A 13,724-nucleotide genomic window follows, 5' to 3' on the forward strand; every position below is an offset into this window, starting at 1 on the left:
AAAGCACAGCAATCGAATTGATCGAGTTTGTGCGGAAAAAAAATGCAAAAGCCTACATGCACCCGGTATTCCCAGCCGGTCACCCATGCAAGTACTAACTGAGCCCAACGCCGCTTAACTTCCGAGATCAGACGAGATCGGGTGTATTCAACGTGGTATGGTCGTAGGCGACAGTGGATACAATCTGTACAGTTTTACGTGACATTTTTCGTTCATCTCAGGCGAAAAGTCGCCACGCTGCCAACGATGAGACGCCTGAAAAGCAGATTGTCTGATTGCGCCAAGGCACTTTCGGCCCAATAACTGGAAAGAAAAGTCTGCTAGCGGTCGAATATCATTGGCGTCCTGCTCTGTTCTTGTATCTGGTCAACAAACACACAAGTAAGCTCTCGCTGTCAGAGTAGTTATTTTATTGCACTTTTCGTCATGTGAAAACAGCACGAGATTTCGATATAATGACAATGTGTTAGGCCTAGTATAACTACAAATTGAAATAAGCGGCGGCCAGCAAATGATGACATTCATAGTTGTACGTAGGCCTACGTGCGCATACAAAACAGTTGCAAGCAAATTGATCGTGTTTGCGCGACAAAAATAGCCTTCTACACCCGGTATTCCCAGCCGGTCACCCATGCAAGTACTAACCGGGCCCAACGTTGCTTGACTTCCGAGATCGGACGAGATCGGGTATATTCAACGTGGTATGGTCGTAGGCAAGTGTGGTTACCAATTCTGACGTTTTATGTTGACAATTTCCGTCGCCATGCTGTCGACGAGACGCCAGAAAAGCAGATTGTCTGATTGCGCTGGGGCATTTTCAACCCGTCTGCCAGCGTTCGAATATCGTTGGCATCCTGCTCTGTTCTTGTATCTTGTGGACAAACACACAATTAAGCTCTCGCTGTCAGAGTAGTTATTTTATTGTACTTTCTGTCATGTCAAAACAGTACGAGAGTTTGATATAATGAAAATGTGTTAGGCCGATTACAATTCCAAATTTCGCGCGATAGTTCATTTGAAAATAAAGCACAGCAATCGAATTGATCGAGTTTGTGCGGAAAAAAAATGCAAAAGCCTACATGCACCCGGTATTCCCAGCCGGTCACCCATGCAAGTACTAACTGAGCCCAACGCCGCTTAACTTCCGAGATCAGACGAGATCGGGTGTATTCAACGTGGTATGGTCGTAGGCGACAGTGGATACAATCTGCACTGTAAAAAATAATCATGGGTGTACCCATAGTCTAGACCTGGTCCCACCTGAGTCATGTTGACATGGAAAAGGCCCATGATAACTTGTCAACATCCATGTAGACCTGTTGACATCCATGTTCCTACCCATGTCCTAATATTGCCTCAAATTGACCTTTCACCTCTAGTAATGTACATATACCCTGTGGTTAGATGTATTTATCTGTATTTGACATCTGGAATGTTTGCAAGAAAATCTGTGAAAAGTTCAATGAACTCGCTGACGCTGGCGCAAACTTGATGTTGAAACGCAATATGTCGCCAATGTATGATGGAAACTCATTATTCCATCGACAGATTCCCCAACGAAATGGATTGTCCACTTTTTCTGAAGAGTATCGAACTTCATCATCGGGTAGACATTCTTCGGATCCTATAATGAATATAAATGTCATTACCATCCATGCACTATTCAAGGCACATGGGTTGATAGAATACAGATGAATGGTTTCCAAGGTGGTTTAAAGTTGTATCAATCACAGCCAGTTAAGATGACAAAAATCTATTAGCACCTCATTACATTGACCTTGTCTATGAATTGTCTCGGTATGTACAAAATCTACTTTTAACTTGACAATATTATGTATGCACACATGCACAGTCTTCCATTCCTTTACCTCTGCACTACTATACTATTTGATGCTGCGACCTACGATAATCCAATTATTAATAAATGGATGGATTAATGCACCGATGGGCGGTAAATCCAGGATTTGAAAACTTGTATTTTGGTGACGGAGTTCAACTTTGGTGATTGTGACCCAGCCAAAGGTTGTTTGTGTCTTTTCTGGGAATTCCGAAAACAGAACTACTCGCTTTTTCATATCCGCAAGTAAAACTAAAACTAGGACTAATCAATCATCTTATAAAATTCAAAACTAGAATTGGAACTAAAATTACTCAATTTTAAAAATCCACAAATATAACTATAACTTACAACTATACCTAGAACTTTTTAAAATTCGATACTAGAACTAGTACTAGCAACCTTTTAAAATCAGGAGCTTACGAACTAAATCACAACTAAAAATATCAGTGGCTTTTGACTGGTTTTCCCGCGAGGCAATGGCGCACACTAAACTCACATTGTTTGTAGGGCTGGGCATAATGATTCGAGCACTTGAATCTGAATTGAGTATTATTATTATTATTGTTTTCAATACAACATCCATTGATAGTAAAATATTTATTCAACTCGAAGACTTTTCGGGTGCCTCTTTTCAAGAGTTAACGGCACACTGAAGGGATTTAAACAGAATGAAAAGCAAAACCAGAAAGGCGAAGTATGACGCAACAATCAGAAATTACATACCATGGAGTCCGCAATGTAACAATGGCAACAATAACAAACTTGAAGTGTACGGTACTAGTAACATATCAATTTGAAACTAAACAATAACAAACACGAATTAGAACGCATTATAATGGGAAATTTATAAGTTAAACATAAAATCTTTTTGTCCACATAATATAGACTTGGTCAATTGGATGATTGTTGATTCTAGGGCTTTCAAATGAAACAAGGATCTGATTCGCTCAAAAACTTGCGCAAATGACCGTACGGAGTTCGCACGACAATGTAAATCAGCCGCCAAAACCGACTGTTACGACGATTACCAAGCATACGCTTCGGCCAACATTTAAGTGAGAACCCTTCTTGTGCTCAAATTTATAATGACCAAATGTTTACTGTCATTGCGCGAGGCAGATCCTTGTTTCATTTGAAAGCCCTAGAGAATGAACAATCATCCAATTGACCAAGCCTATTTTATGTAAACAAAAATATTTTCTGTATAACTTACAAATTTCCCATTCGCGCGTTCTAATTCGTGTTTGTTATTGTTTAGTTTCAAATTGGGTTGCCAGTAAACTCGCCCCAAAGTAAATTCGGCCCGTCGAATTCGGCCCTCGGTCACTTTGGCCGTCGGTGAATTCGGCCGTCGGTAAATTCGGCCGTCGGTAAATTCGGCCCTCGGTAAATTCGGCCAGGGCCAGAGTAACAATAACAGTTACAATACCATTACCTGACCTGAACCCTAACCCTAATCCTAACCTAACTCTAATCCTAACCTAACCCTAATCCTAACCTAACCCTACTCTTAACCGAACCCTAATCCTAACCCTAATCCTAACGTAACCCTAATCCTAACCTAACCTAACCCTAATCCTAACCCTAACATAATGCAAACCCTAACGCTAATCCTAACCCTAAACGTAACCCCTAACCTCCAAATCACTTGATAATATTATAATTATGTAATATAATACACATTATTAGTTATTAGGTTTAGGGTTAGGATTAGCGTTAGGGTTAGGATTAGGGTTAGGATTAGGATTAGGGTTAGGATTAGGGTTAGGTCAGGTTAGGATCAGGGTTAGGTTAGGATTAAGGTTAGGTTAGGATTAGGGTTAGGTTAGGATTAGGGTTAGGGTTAGATTAGGGTTAGGTTAGAATTAGGATTAGTGTTAGGGTTCAGGTTAGATAATATTATAATTATGTAATATAATACACATTATTAGTTCGTAATACAATTTCACACAATGTTCTCCGAGGGCCGAATATACCGATTGAATTCGGCTGTCGGTAAATTCGGCCCCGTAAACATCGGCATATATATATACATATATATATTTATGCGCATACCCTGTTCCCCAAATCACTTGATAATAATATAATTATGAAATTAATTCACATTAATAGTTGGTAATACATTTTTATAAAAAATTCTCCGAGGGCAGAATTGACCAAGTAACCAGTGAATTGACCGGTGAATTCGGCCGTCGGTAAATTCGGTCCCCGTGAATATCCGCGCTATCTCCCGTGATTACGCGATCTACGCATACCCTGACATCCAAATCACTTAATAATAGTATAATTATGTAATTAATTCATGTTAACGGTTGGTAATACATCTTAATACAATATTCTAGGTGGGCCGAATTTACTGATGTAATGGCCGAATTTGCCTGGGCCGAATTTACTTTGGGGCGAGTTTACTGGCAACCTCAAATTGATATGTTTCTAGTACTGTACACTTCAAGTTTGTTATTGTTGCCATTGTTACATTGCAGACTTCATGGTATGTAATTTCTGATTGTTGCGTCATACTTCGCCTTTCTGGTTTTGCTTTTCATTCTGTTTAAATCCCTTCAGTGTGCCGTTAACTCTTGAAAAGAGGCACCCGAAAAGTCGTCGAGTTGAATAAATATTTTACTACAATGGATGTTGTATTGAAAGCTATCTTCAAGTTCTGTACCACGAACCAACTGTTTTTATTATTATTGTAGTATTGTCTAGTAGTATTATTGAGCAAACCCGTTTTGGCCATTATCAACAACTCACCTTATCCACAATCAGGAAGCTGCCGAAGCGTTCATTGAAAATGGTGGGGATGCCGGCCACCCAGTCCAATTTCTGATTACCTGAATGAGAAGTGAGAGATCAGCTCAAGTGAAACACTCGAGAAAAAAAAACGTTTTAAAAATTAAATAAATGCAGTTACAAAAATTAAATGAATGCAGTTAATGTTAGTGTAGTGTGAACTGCAAATATGAGCGTGGCAAAAAATATGCAAATTTTACCATTGCCTTAGGAACCAGACAGTTTTTAAAATCGGCAACTTGAAATACCCTATTTCTATAATATCCTACCAAGTAATCAATGACTTTTATGAATCCGCAACTAACGAACTATAATACATCGAACTCAGCCATGGGCAAAGTGAGCCCCGCTATTTTGAGAAGCACGCGTGGCCATTATTTAAAATTAAAAACATAAAACGTACTTTTGAATATTGCTGCATGGAATAAAACCATAAGCTGGATGAGCTGAGCTGGAACGGAAATTGATTTACTTTGAAACCTACTCAATAATATATCGCGATTACATAGCCTACGTCCCTCCCAAGCTTGTATGCGTAATCCAGATTTAAAATCAAGTCAATGTAGCAAAGTCGTAACAATTAGTCACTCCTTCCATATAGTTTGGTTCAGACCTTCTTTGTTACCATTATCAGAGCGCGTGTTGACGGAGACCTCATCATACATAAAGGGTGAATGGGCATATCATAAAAAGAATGTCGAAAGCTGAAATGCAAAGAAGGTATGGAGCACTAAACACAGGGCCGCAACTGCCGCATCCCAGACCCCTCAAAGGGAGAGGGCCCGACCTCGAAGCATCAAAAATTACTTCGTAAATGGACATAAATCCTATAATTTATGAAACTTCATTCAAATTCAAACAAAGATGTTTTGATAATAATATGGGTACCACTCTACCCGCAAAAACAGCCCATTTATAGAGATCAGCATTTCGGCGTCGGCCGTTAGCGCGTCAGGACACACCACGACGTTGACAATGACGTTTCGGCTAACAATTGACTGTGCGAAGTGTGCTGCAAAAAAGCTCAACGGCGAGGAAACCTTGACCAAAAGTACCGCCACATGTCGACCGAAACCGATATATATATGTCAATTTCATCAAGTTGCAACTGTTAGGATATAGCCTACCTTTTAATGTCTTGATATAAAAGCCTGGATTACAGAGAATTCAAAATGTATCATGTTTAACATTATCTTGAATCACGAGGGAAAATAAATATAAATTTTCATTTCGTTAATTAACCGTACTTTTCTCAATAGGCTATCTAATATCAACACATCCACGGAGACGTATTTATTAACAATGTAATTCACTGCTTTCCATTTATAAATTAAATCAATACACTGGAGAATATAGCTAAATATGTAGGCTCGGCAGTCGGTACGCCAACTTATTTTCTATTACTGAAGTGGCCTGCAGAGAAAAATAATTGCCCACACCTGATCTAACTAAATCTGTGGAATCACTCAGGTAGGCTATTCGATTTTAACCCACCCTCGCGATGACATGTGTTTTTCAGTTATTGAACACCTACACAACTGCGAAGGTGAAACAAGAATTACTCAGTTCCCGAAACCCGCAACTAAAATTTGAACTAATCATTTTTCACAATCCGCAACTAGAACTATACTCGACAGATATTGACCGCCAACTAACTAAATTTTCAAAAGTCTCTTACTTACCCATAAATTTTTGTATTTCTATCAGAATTTCTTGCGGTTGCAGGAGACTGAGTGCAGAGTTCCCAAGTCTTTTCCAAAATCTTCGAGGTCAAGTCAATATCCAAGCAGGCTTGATTCAGGCAACATATTTTCCCTTCTTCCAAAATCTGAACATTGTGACAGATTTACATCATAGCTAATTAATCAAGTTCGTCTGCAGGAGCCTTTAGTACTATCAGTAGTCTCAATTTAAGCACAAGTCGGGCTTTTGGTGGAGGATATGTCACAACCAATGTTCCCTCTAAGCTGCTAACGTGCGCAAATGCGCAGTGTTGACACGGTCTCTGCGCACAGAATATCTAAGTTGCGCACAAAAATTCCGCAGTAATGACCTTTTTCTAGTCGTTACGCACTGTTGTCCAAGGGTCTGCGCAGACTCGTCAAAAATTAGAGGGAACATTGTTCACAACTATCGTAAATTATTTCAGCAATATATATATGTAGTTTGTTTTGTACTATCATAGCACTCTGAAAAACGAACTCTTTGTGGGTTTTTTGCAAAGTAGCGGGTTGACTCGATCATGGCAATGTTGTGTTTGAAACCACTGCGTTAGGCTGTACCTACCAAGGGAGCATGGGTAAAAACTGGGTATATCTTCAATTCCATTTACGACACTGTCGCGGCGTGATTTAAAAGTTCTTCTCATTCTATCTTGCAGCATCTCTTCATCTGGCACCCTCTCTGACTTATTCCCTTTTGATGCTCGTCGACGCTAAGTTCGTCTTCGGAAGGGTAGATGTGTTGACTTTGCAAACAGCTTTCTCTGCACAAGTATAGAAGAGTCACGATAATACTTGGCTTAGCCATGGAAATATCTCTTCAGCGCAAAAAATAGCAACGTGCTTGTAAGAAATGGATTGCAAGGTTGAAATTAAAGGGGCACCACTCTAAATCTGATGTGGTTGTGGCCTCTCAAGAAATAATCTATAAAAAACTCCAATTATGATAAATCCAATTACCATTAATATAATTATTTACTGCATTTTGATTTAATACAGTGTTCAGTATAACAAGTAGATCTAATTTCTTTTTTTATCTGGACCATACAGTGAAAATGTGACGTTTGTCAAAATAACCCCATGGGACATCACCAAAACCAGAGACAATTTGAAAAAACCAAGGTCATATTTGGAATAAGTTTCCTTCGGAAACCCGAAACAACTCTTCCAATATGCGTTCAGAGTGTAATCCTAGTATAGTTGCCTACCAATTTATTTGGGGTAATAATTACTCACTTTCATCGTCTGTCAAGGTTAGTCCTTTATCTTGAATTGCCGAGAGATCATTCGAGGCAAATGCCTCGTCGGAATATAGAAGTTGAATATACTGTCCCCGACATTACTCCGAAATACAGTTCTCACAGTTTCAGCTATCTCAGATCTGTGATCCACTGTAATCACTTGTTCATGATCTCCGGCAGCCTCATTTTCAATGTGACAAATATCTCAGGAGTAATATTACTAACAACTGCAGTATGTATATCTGTAAAATACAAATTTACATCAGTTCCTTATGTTTCTAGGGTTTTCAAATCTTGAATCAAAGGATCGAGTATAGCATGACATCCCATATTTTTTAAAGCTGAAGTTTTTTCAATCACCTCAGGATGAATATTCCTCCAGTTGGATAAATACTTCACTTGAACATTGCCCAGTACGGTACAAAATAAAAGCAAGGGAGCTCGTGTAACGTCTCGAACTAGGCCTACTAGCGCTTTACCAACTTCCATATGATCTACAACTACATACAAATGGATACGCAGTAAACTTTGATCACTATGTGCAGCCGCTCGGCAGTATATACCGCTATATACCGGTATCTGATTGAATACGGCTAAGTTGCTAAAGGTTCGACTATACGTCTATACCCAGTGACGCATTGCAGATTCGGCGGATATATTACAACGAAGGCAGTCACAATAAATATATCAATACTTACCATCCAATCCACGGCTTAATACAGCAACAAGCAATAAACTTTGCAACTTTGACTAAGCCAACCCAAGAAATGACCAACTCTATCAAACTTACTCTTTATGCCAATCCTTTTGAATCGAACGCTACACCGTACGCATGACTGGTCTTGTAACCAGATAATCCGGAGTCATTATGGCTCCGTAACCGAACGCCTATGTTTGCGTGCGATGATGTAGCTATTTGTGTGTTGCAATATATCCTGTGAGGATGTAACGATATTTACTTGTCACTCAGCTGTAATAGCGATATAGTGAAATGGTAAAGCGTCCTGCTTCTTGATCGGTAGGTCATATTATCAATTCTCGGCCATGTCAGACCGAAGACTAAAAAAATGGTATCCGTGGCTATCTGGCTCAACGTTCAGCATTCAGGGATAGCATGGTTATCGCATCTCAATCGTCAAAGCATCTCAATGGTGCAAACGAGAATAACTCTGATATCTCTCCCCCCTATCTCTCTCCTCCCCTTTTTCTCCCTCATCTCTCTCTCTCTCTCTCTCTCTTGCTCTCCTTTCTCTATGCTCCCTTTCCCTTCTTTCTCCCTCTCTTCTTTCTGCTTTATTCTCTATATCTCCCCCCTCTCTCTCTCCCCTATCTCTCTCCTCCCCTCCCCCTTCCCCTCTCTATCTCCTTTCTCTATGCTCTCTTTCCCTTCTTTCTCCCCCTATCTTCTTTCTGCTCTATTCTCTATCTCTCCCTCCTCCTCTCTCTCCTCACCCTCCTCTCTCTCTCTCCCTCCCCATCCGCTCTCTCTCCCTCCCCCCTCCTCTCTCTCTCTCTCTCCCTTTCTCTCAGTGACGATGATGATGATAATTATGATGATATCACTGAAGCTCAACGTGATTATCTTACTCGATAACCATGGACATGGATGCCTTTATCATGTCTAACATGGAAGTTTTTGTCATGTCAACATGAGATTTTAAAGTCATGTCGGTGTTTTCATGGAATTAACATGACTCAGAGCAAGTCATGTCATTTCCATGACAAAAACCCATGTTTTTTTTTACAGTGTGTGCCGTTTTACGTGACATTTTTCGTTCATCTCAGGCGAAAAGTCGCCACGCTGCCAACGATGAGACACCTGAAAAGCAGATTGTCTGATTGCGCCAAGGCACTTTCGGCCCAATAACTGGAAAGAAAAGTCTGCTAGCGGTCGAATATCATTGGCGTCCTGCTCTGTTCTTGTATCTGGTCAACAAACACACAAGTAAGCTCTCGCTGTCAGAGTAGTTATTTTATTGCACTTTTCGTCATGTGAAAACAGCACGAGATTTCGATATAATGACAATGTGTTAGGCCTAGTATAACTACAAATTGAAATAAGCGGCGGCCAGCAAATGATTACATTCATAGTTGTACGTAGGCCTACGTGCGCACACAAAACAGTTGCAAGCAAATTGATCGTGTTTGCGCGACAAAAATAGCCTTCTACACCCGGTATTCCCAGCCGGTCACCCATGCAAGTACTAACCGGGCCCAACGTTGCTTGACTTCCGAGATCGGACGAGATCGGGTATATTCAACGTGGTATGGTCGTAGGCAAGTGTGGTTACCAATTCTGACGTTTTATGTTGACAATTTCCGTCGCCATGCTGTCGACGAGACGCCAGAAAAGCAGATTGTCTGATTGCGCTGGGGCATTTTCAACCCGTCTGCCAGCGTTCGAATATCGTTGGCATCCTGCTCTGTTCTTGTATCTTGTGGACAAACACACAATTAAGCTCTCGCTGTCAGAGTAGTTATTTTATTGTACTTTCTGTCATGTCAAAACAGTACGAGAGTTTGATATAATGAAAATGTGTTAGGCCGATTACAATTCCAAATTTCGCGCGATAGTTCATTTGAAAATAAAGCACAGCAATCGAATTGATCGAGTTTGTGCGGAAAAAAAATGCAAAAGCCTACATGCACCCGGTATTCCCTGCCGGTCACCCATGCAAGTACTAACTGAGCCCAACGCCGCTTAACTTCCGAGATCAGACGAGATCGGGTGTATTCAACGTGGTATGGTCGTAGGCGTCAGTGGATACAATCTGTGCCGTTTTACGTGACATTTTTCGTTCATCTCAGGCGAAAAGTCGCCACGCTGCCAACGATGAGACGCCTGAAAAGCAGATTGTCTGATTGCGCCAAGGCACTTTCGGCCCAATAACTGGAAAGAAAAGTCTGCTAGCGGTCGAATATCATTGGCGTCCTGCTCTGTTCTTGTATCTGGTCAACAAACACACAAGTAAGCTCTCGCTGTCAGAGTAGTTATTTTATTGCACTTTTCGTCATGTGAAAACAGCACGAGATTTCGATATAATGACAATGTGTTAGGCCTAGTATAACTACAAATTGAAATAAGCGGCGGCCAGCAAATGATGACATTCATAGTTGTACGTAGGCCTACGTGCGCATACAAAACAGTTGCAAGCAAATTGATCGTGTTTGCGCGACAAAAATAGCCTTCTACACCCGGTATTCCCAGCCGGTCACCCATGCAAGTACTAACCGGGCCCAACGTTGCTTGACTTCCGAGATCGGACGAGATCGGGTATATTCAACGTGGTATGGTCGTAGGCAAGTGTGGTAACCAATTCTGACGTTTTATGTTGACAATTTCCGTCGCCATGCTGTCGACGAGACGCCAGAAAAGCAGATTGTCTGATTGCGCTGGGGCATTTTCAACCCGTCTGCCAGCGTTCGAATATCGTTGGCATCCTGCTCTGTTCTTGTATCTTGTGGACAAACACACAATTAAGATCTCGCTGTCAGAGTAGGTATTTTATTGTACTTTCTGTCATGTCAAAACAGTACGAGAGTTTGATATAATGAAAATGTGTTAGGCCGATTACAATTCCAAATTTCGCGCGATAGTTCATTTGAAAATAAAGCACAGCAATCGAATTGATCGAGTTTGTGCGGAAAAAAATGCAAAAGCCTACATGCACCCGGTATTCCCAGCCGGTCACCCATGCAAGTACTAACTGAGCCCAACGCCGCTTAACTTCCGAGATCAGACGAGATCGGGTGTATTCAACGTGGTATGGTCGTAGGCGACAGTGGATACAATCTGTGCCGTTTTACGTGACATTTTTCGTTCATCTCAGGCGAAAAGTCGCCACGCTGCCAACGATGAGACGCCTGAAAAGCAGATTGTCTGATTGCGCCAAGGCACTTTCGGCCCAATAACTGGAAAGAAAAGTCTGCTAGCGGTCGAATATCATTGGCGTCCTGCTCTGTTCTTGTATCTGGTCAACAAACACACAAGTAAGCTCTCGCTGTCAGAGTAGTTATTTTATTGCACTTTTCGTCATGTGAAAACAGCACGAGATTTCGATATAATGACAATGTGTTAGGCCTAGTATAACTACAAATTGAAATAAGCGGCGGCCAGCAAATGATGACATTCATAGTTGTACGTAGGCCTACGTGCGCATACAAAACAGTTGCAAGCAAATTGATCGTGTTTGCGCGACAAAAATAGCCTTCTACACCCGGTATTCCCAGCCGGTCACCCATGCAAGTACTAACCGGGCCCAACGTTGCTTGACTTCCGAGATCGGACGAGATCGGGTATATTCAACGTGGTATGGTCGTAGGCAAGTGTGGTAACCAATTCTGACGTTTTATGTTGACAATTTCCGTCGCCATGCTGTCGACGAGACGCCAGAAAAGCAGATTGTCTGATTGCGCTGGGGCATTTTCAACCCGTCTGCCAGCGTTCGAATATCGTTGGCTTCCTGCTCTGTTCTTGTATCTTGTGGACAAACACACAATTAAGCTCTCGCTGTAAGAGTAGTTATTTTATTGTACTTTCTGTCATGTCAAAACAGTACGAGAGTTTGATATAATGAAAATGTGTTAGGCCGATTACAATTCCAAATTTCGCGCGATAGTTCATTTGAAAATAAAGCACAGCAATCGAATTGATCGAGTTTGTGCGGAAAAAAAATGCAAAAGCCTACATGCACCCGGTATTCCCAGCCGTGCAAGTACTAACTGAGCCCAACGCCGCTTAACTTCCGAGATCAGACGAGATCGGGTGTATTCAACGTGGTATGGTCGTAGGCGACAGTGGATACAATCTGTGCCGTTTTACGTGACATTTTTCGTTCATCTCAGGCGAAAAGTCGCCACGCTGCCAACGATGAGACGCCTGAAAAGCAGATTGTCTGATTGCGCCAAGGCACTTTCGGCCCAATAACTGGAAAGAAAAGTCTGCTAGCGGTCGAATATCATTGGCGTCCTGCTCTGTTCTTGTATCTGGTCAACAAACACACAAGTAAGCTCTCGCTGTCAGAGTAGTTATTTTATTGCACTTTTCGTCATGTGAAAACAGCACGAGATTTCGATATAATGACAATGTGTTAGGCCTAGTATAACTACAAATTGAAATAAGCGGCGGCCAGCAAATGATGACATTTATAGTTGTACGTAGGCCTACGTGCGCATACAAAACAGTTGCAATCTAATTGATCGAGTTTGTGCGACAAAAATGCAAAAGCCGTCTACTACACACGGTATTCCCAGCCGGTCACCCATGCAAGTACTAACCGGGCCCAACGTTTCTTGACTTACGAGATCGGACGAGATCGGGTATATTCAACGTGGTATGGTCGTAGGCAAGTGTGGTTACCAATTCTGACGTTTTATGTGACAATTTCCGTCGACAGCCGCCAGAAAAGCAGATTGTCTGATTGCGCTGGGGCATTTTCAACCCGTCTGCCAGCGTTCGAATATCGTTGGCATCCTGCTCTGTTCTTGTATCTTGTGGACAAACACACAATTAAGCTCTCGCTGTCAGAGTAGTTATTTTATTGTACTTTCTGTCATGTCAAAACAGTACGAGAGTTTGATATAATGAAAATGCGTTAGGCCGATTACAATTCCAAATTTCGCGCGATAGTTCATTTGAAAATAAAGCACAGCAATCGAATTGATCGAGTTTGTGCGGAAAAAAAATGCAAAAGCCTACATGCACCCGGTATTCCCAGCCGTGCAAGTACTAACTGAGCCCAACGCCGCTTAACTTCCGAGATCAGACGAGATCGGGTGTATTCAACGTGGTATGGTCGTAGGCGACAGTGGATACAATCTGTGCCGTTTTACGTGACATTTTTCGTTCATCTCAGGCGAAAAGTCGCCACGCTGCCAACGATGAGACGCCTGAAAAGCAGATTGTCTGATTGCGCCAAGGCACTTTCGGCCCAATAACTGGAAAGAAAAGTCTGCTAGCGGTCGAATATCATTGGCGTCCTGCTCTGTTCTTGTATCTGGTCAACAAACACACAAGTAAGCTCTCGCTGTCAGAGTAGTTATTTTATTGCACTTTTCGTCATGTGAAAACAGCACGAGATTTCGATATAATGACAATGTGTTAGGCCTAGTATAACTACAAATTGAAAT

The 13,724-nt window shown here is 41.5% G+C and overlaps 1 long non-coding RNA gene, 4 other non-coding genes and 7 pseudogenes across 6 annotated transcripts; all 12 read right to left on the minus strand.

Annotated features, from left to right (window-relative positions):
- Nucleotides 1–49: 49 nt before the first annotated feature.
- On the minus strand, nt 50–169 carry LOC145450217 (5S ribosomal RNA; annotated as a pseudogene).
- A 427-nt stretch (nt 170–596) lies between these two features.
- Nucleotides 597–715, minus strand: LOC145453074 (5S ribosomal RNA). Its single transcript, XR_013919617.1, has one exon. It is a non-coding gene; the product is annotated as a 5S ribosomal RNA (ribosomal RNA).
- A 357-nt stretch (nt 716–1,072) lies between these two features.
- On the minus strand, nt 1,073–1,192 carry LOC145450224 (5S ribosomal RNA; annotated as a pseudogene).
- A 208-nt stretch (nt 1,193–1,400) lies between these two features.
- LOC145444103 (uncharacterized) lies at nt 1,401–8,768 on the minus strand. 2 transcript variants are annotated; one of them, XR_013916612.1, is made up of 6 exons: nt 8,294–8,768; nt 7,591–7,837; nt 6,920–7,118; nt 6,316–6,461; nt 4,595–4,674; nt 1,401–1,624 (listed from the first exon to the last, which is right to left on the minus strand). It is a non-coding gene; the product is annotated as an uncharacterized LOC145444103 (long non-coding RNA). The 2 variants fall into 2 exon arrangements; XR_013916611.1 differs by lacking the exons at nt 6,316–6,461; nt 6,920–7,118; nt 7,591–7,837; nt 8,294–8,768 and adding an exon at nt 5,037–6,307.
- A 987-nt stretch (nt 8,769–9,755) lies between these two features.
- LOC145453085 (5S ribosomal RNA) lies at nt 9,756–9,874 on the minus strand. The gene has a single exon (XR_013919618.1). It is a non-coding gene; the product is annotated as a 5S ribosomal RNA (ribosomal RNA).
- A 357-nt stretch (nt 9,875–10,231) lies between these two features.
- Nucleotides 10,232–10,351, minus strand: LOC145450649 (5S ribosomal RNA; annotated as a pseudogene).
- A 427-nt stretch (nt 10,352–10,778) lies between these two features.
- On the minus strand, nt 10,779–10,897 carry LOC145453108 (5S ribosomal RNA). Its single transcript, XR_013919620.1, has one exon. It is a non-coding gene; the product is annotated as a 5S ribosomal RNA (ribosomal RNA).
- A 356-nt stretch (nt 10,898–11,253) lies between these two features.
- Nucleotides 11,254–11,373, minus strand: LOC145450231 (5S ribosomal RNA; annotated as a pseudogene).
- A 427-nt stretch (nt 11,374–11,800) lies between these two features.
- Nucleotides 11,801–11,919, minus strand: LOC145453119 (5S ribosomal RNA). The gene has a single exon (XR_013919621.1). It is a non-coding gene; the product is annotated as a 5S ribosomal RNA (ribosomal RNA).
- A 357-nt stretch (nt 11,920–12,276) lies between these two features.
- LOC145451547 (5S ribosomal RNA) lies at nt 12,277–12,388 on the minus strand (annotated as a pseudogene).
- A 435-nt stretch (nt 12,389–12,823) lies between these two features.
- Nucleotides 12,824–12,942, minus strand: LOC145451011 (5S ribosomal RNA; annotated as a pseudogene).
- Nucleotides 12,943–13,286: 344 nt separating this feature from the next.
- LOC145451555 (5S ribosomal RNA) lies at nt 13,287–13,398 on the minus strand (annotated as a pseudogene).
- Nucleotides 13,399–13,724: the final 326 nt, after the last annotated feature.

The sequence above is a fragment of the Botryllus schlosseri genome, chromosome 1 (genome assembly GCF_051294905.1).
Source record: "Botryllus schlosseri isolate E-star chromosome 1, Bs_hap1, whole genome shotgun sequence".
Classification (NCBI taxonomy): Eukaryota; Metazoa; Chordata; class Ascidiacea; order Stolidobranchia; family Styelidae; genus Botryllus; species Botryllus schlosseri.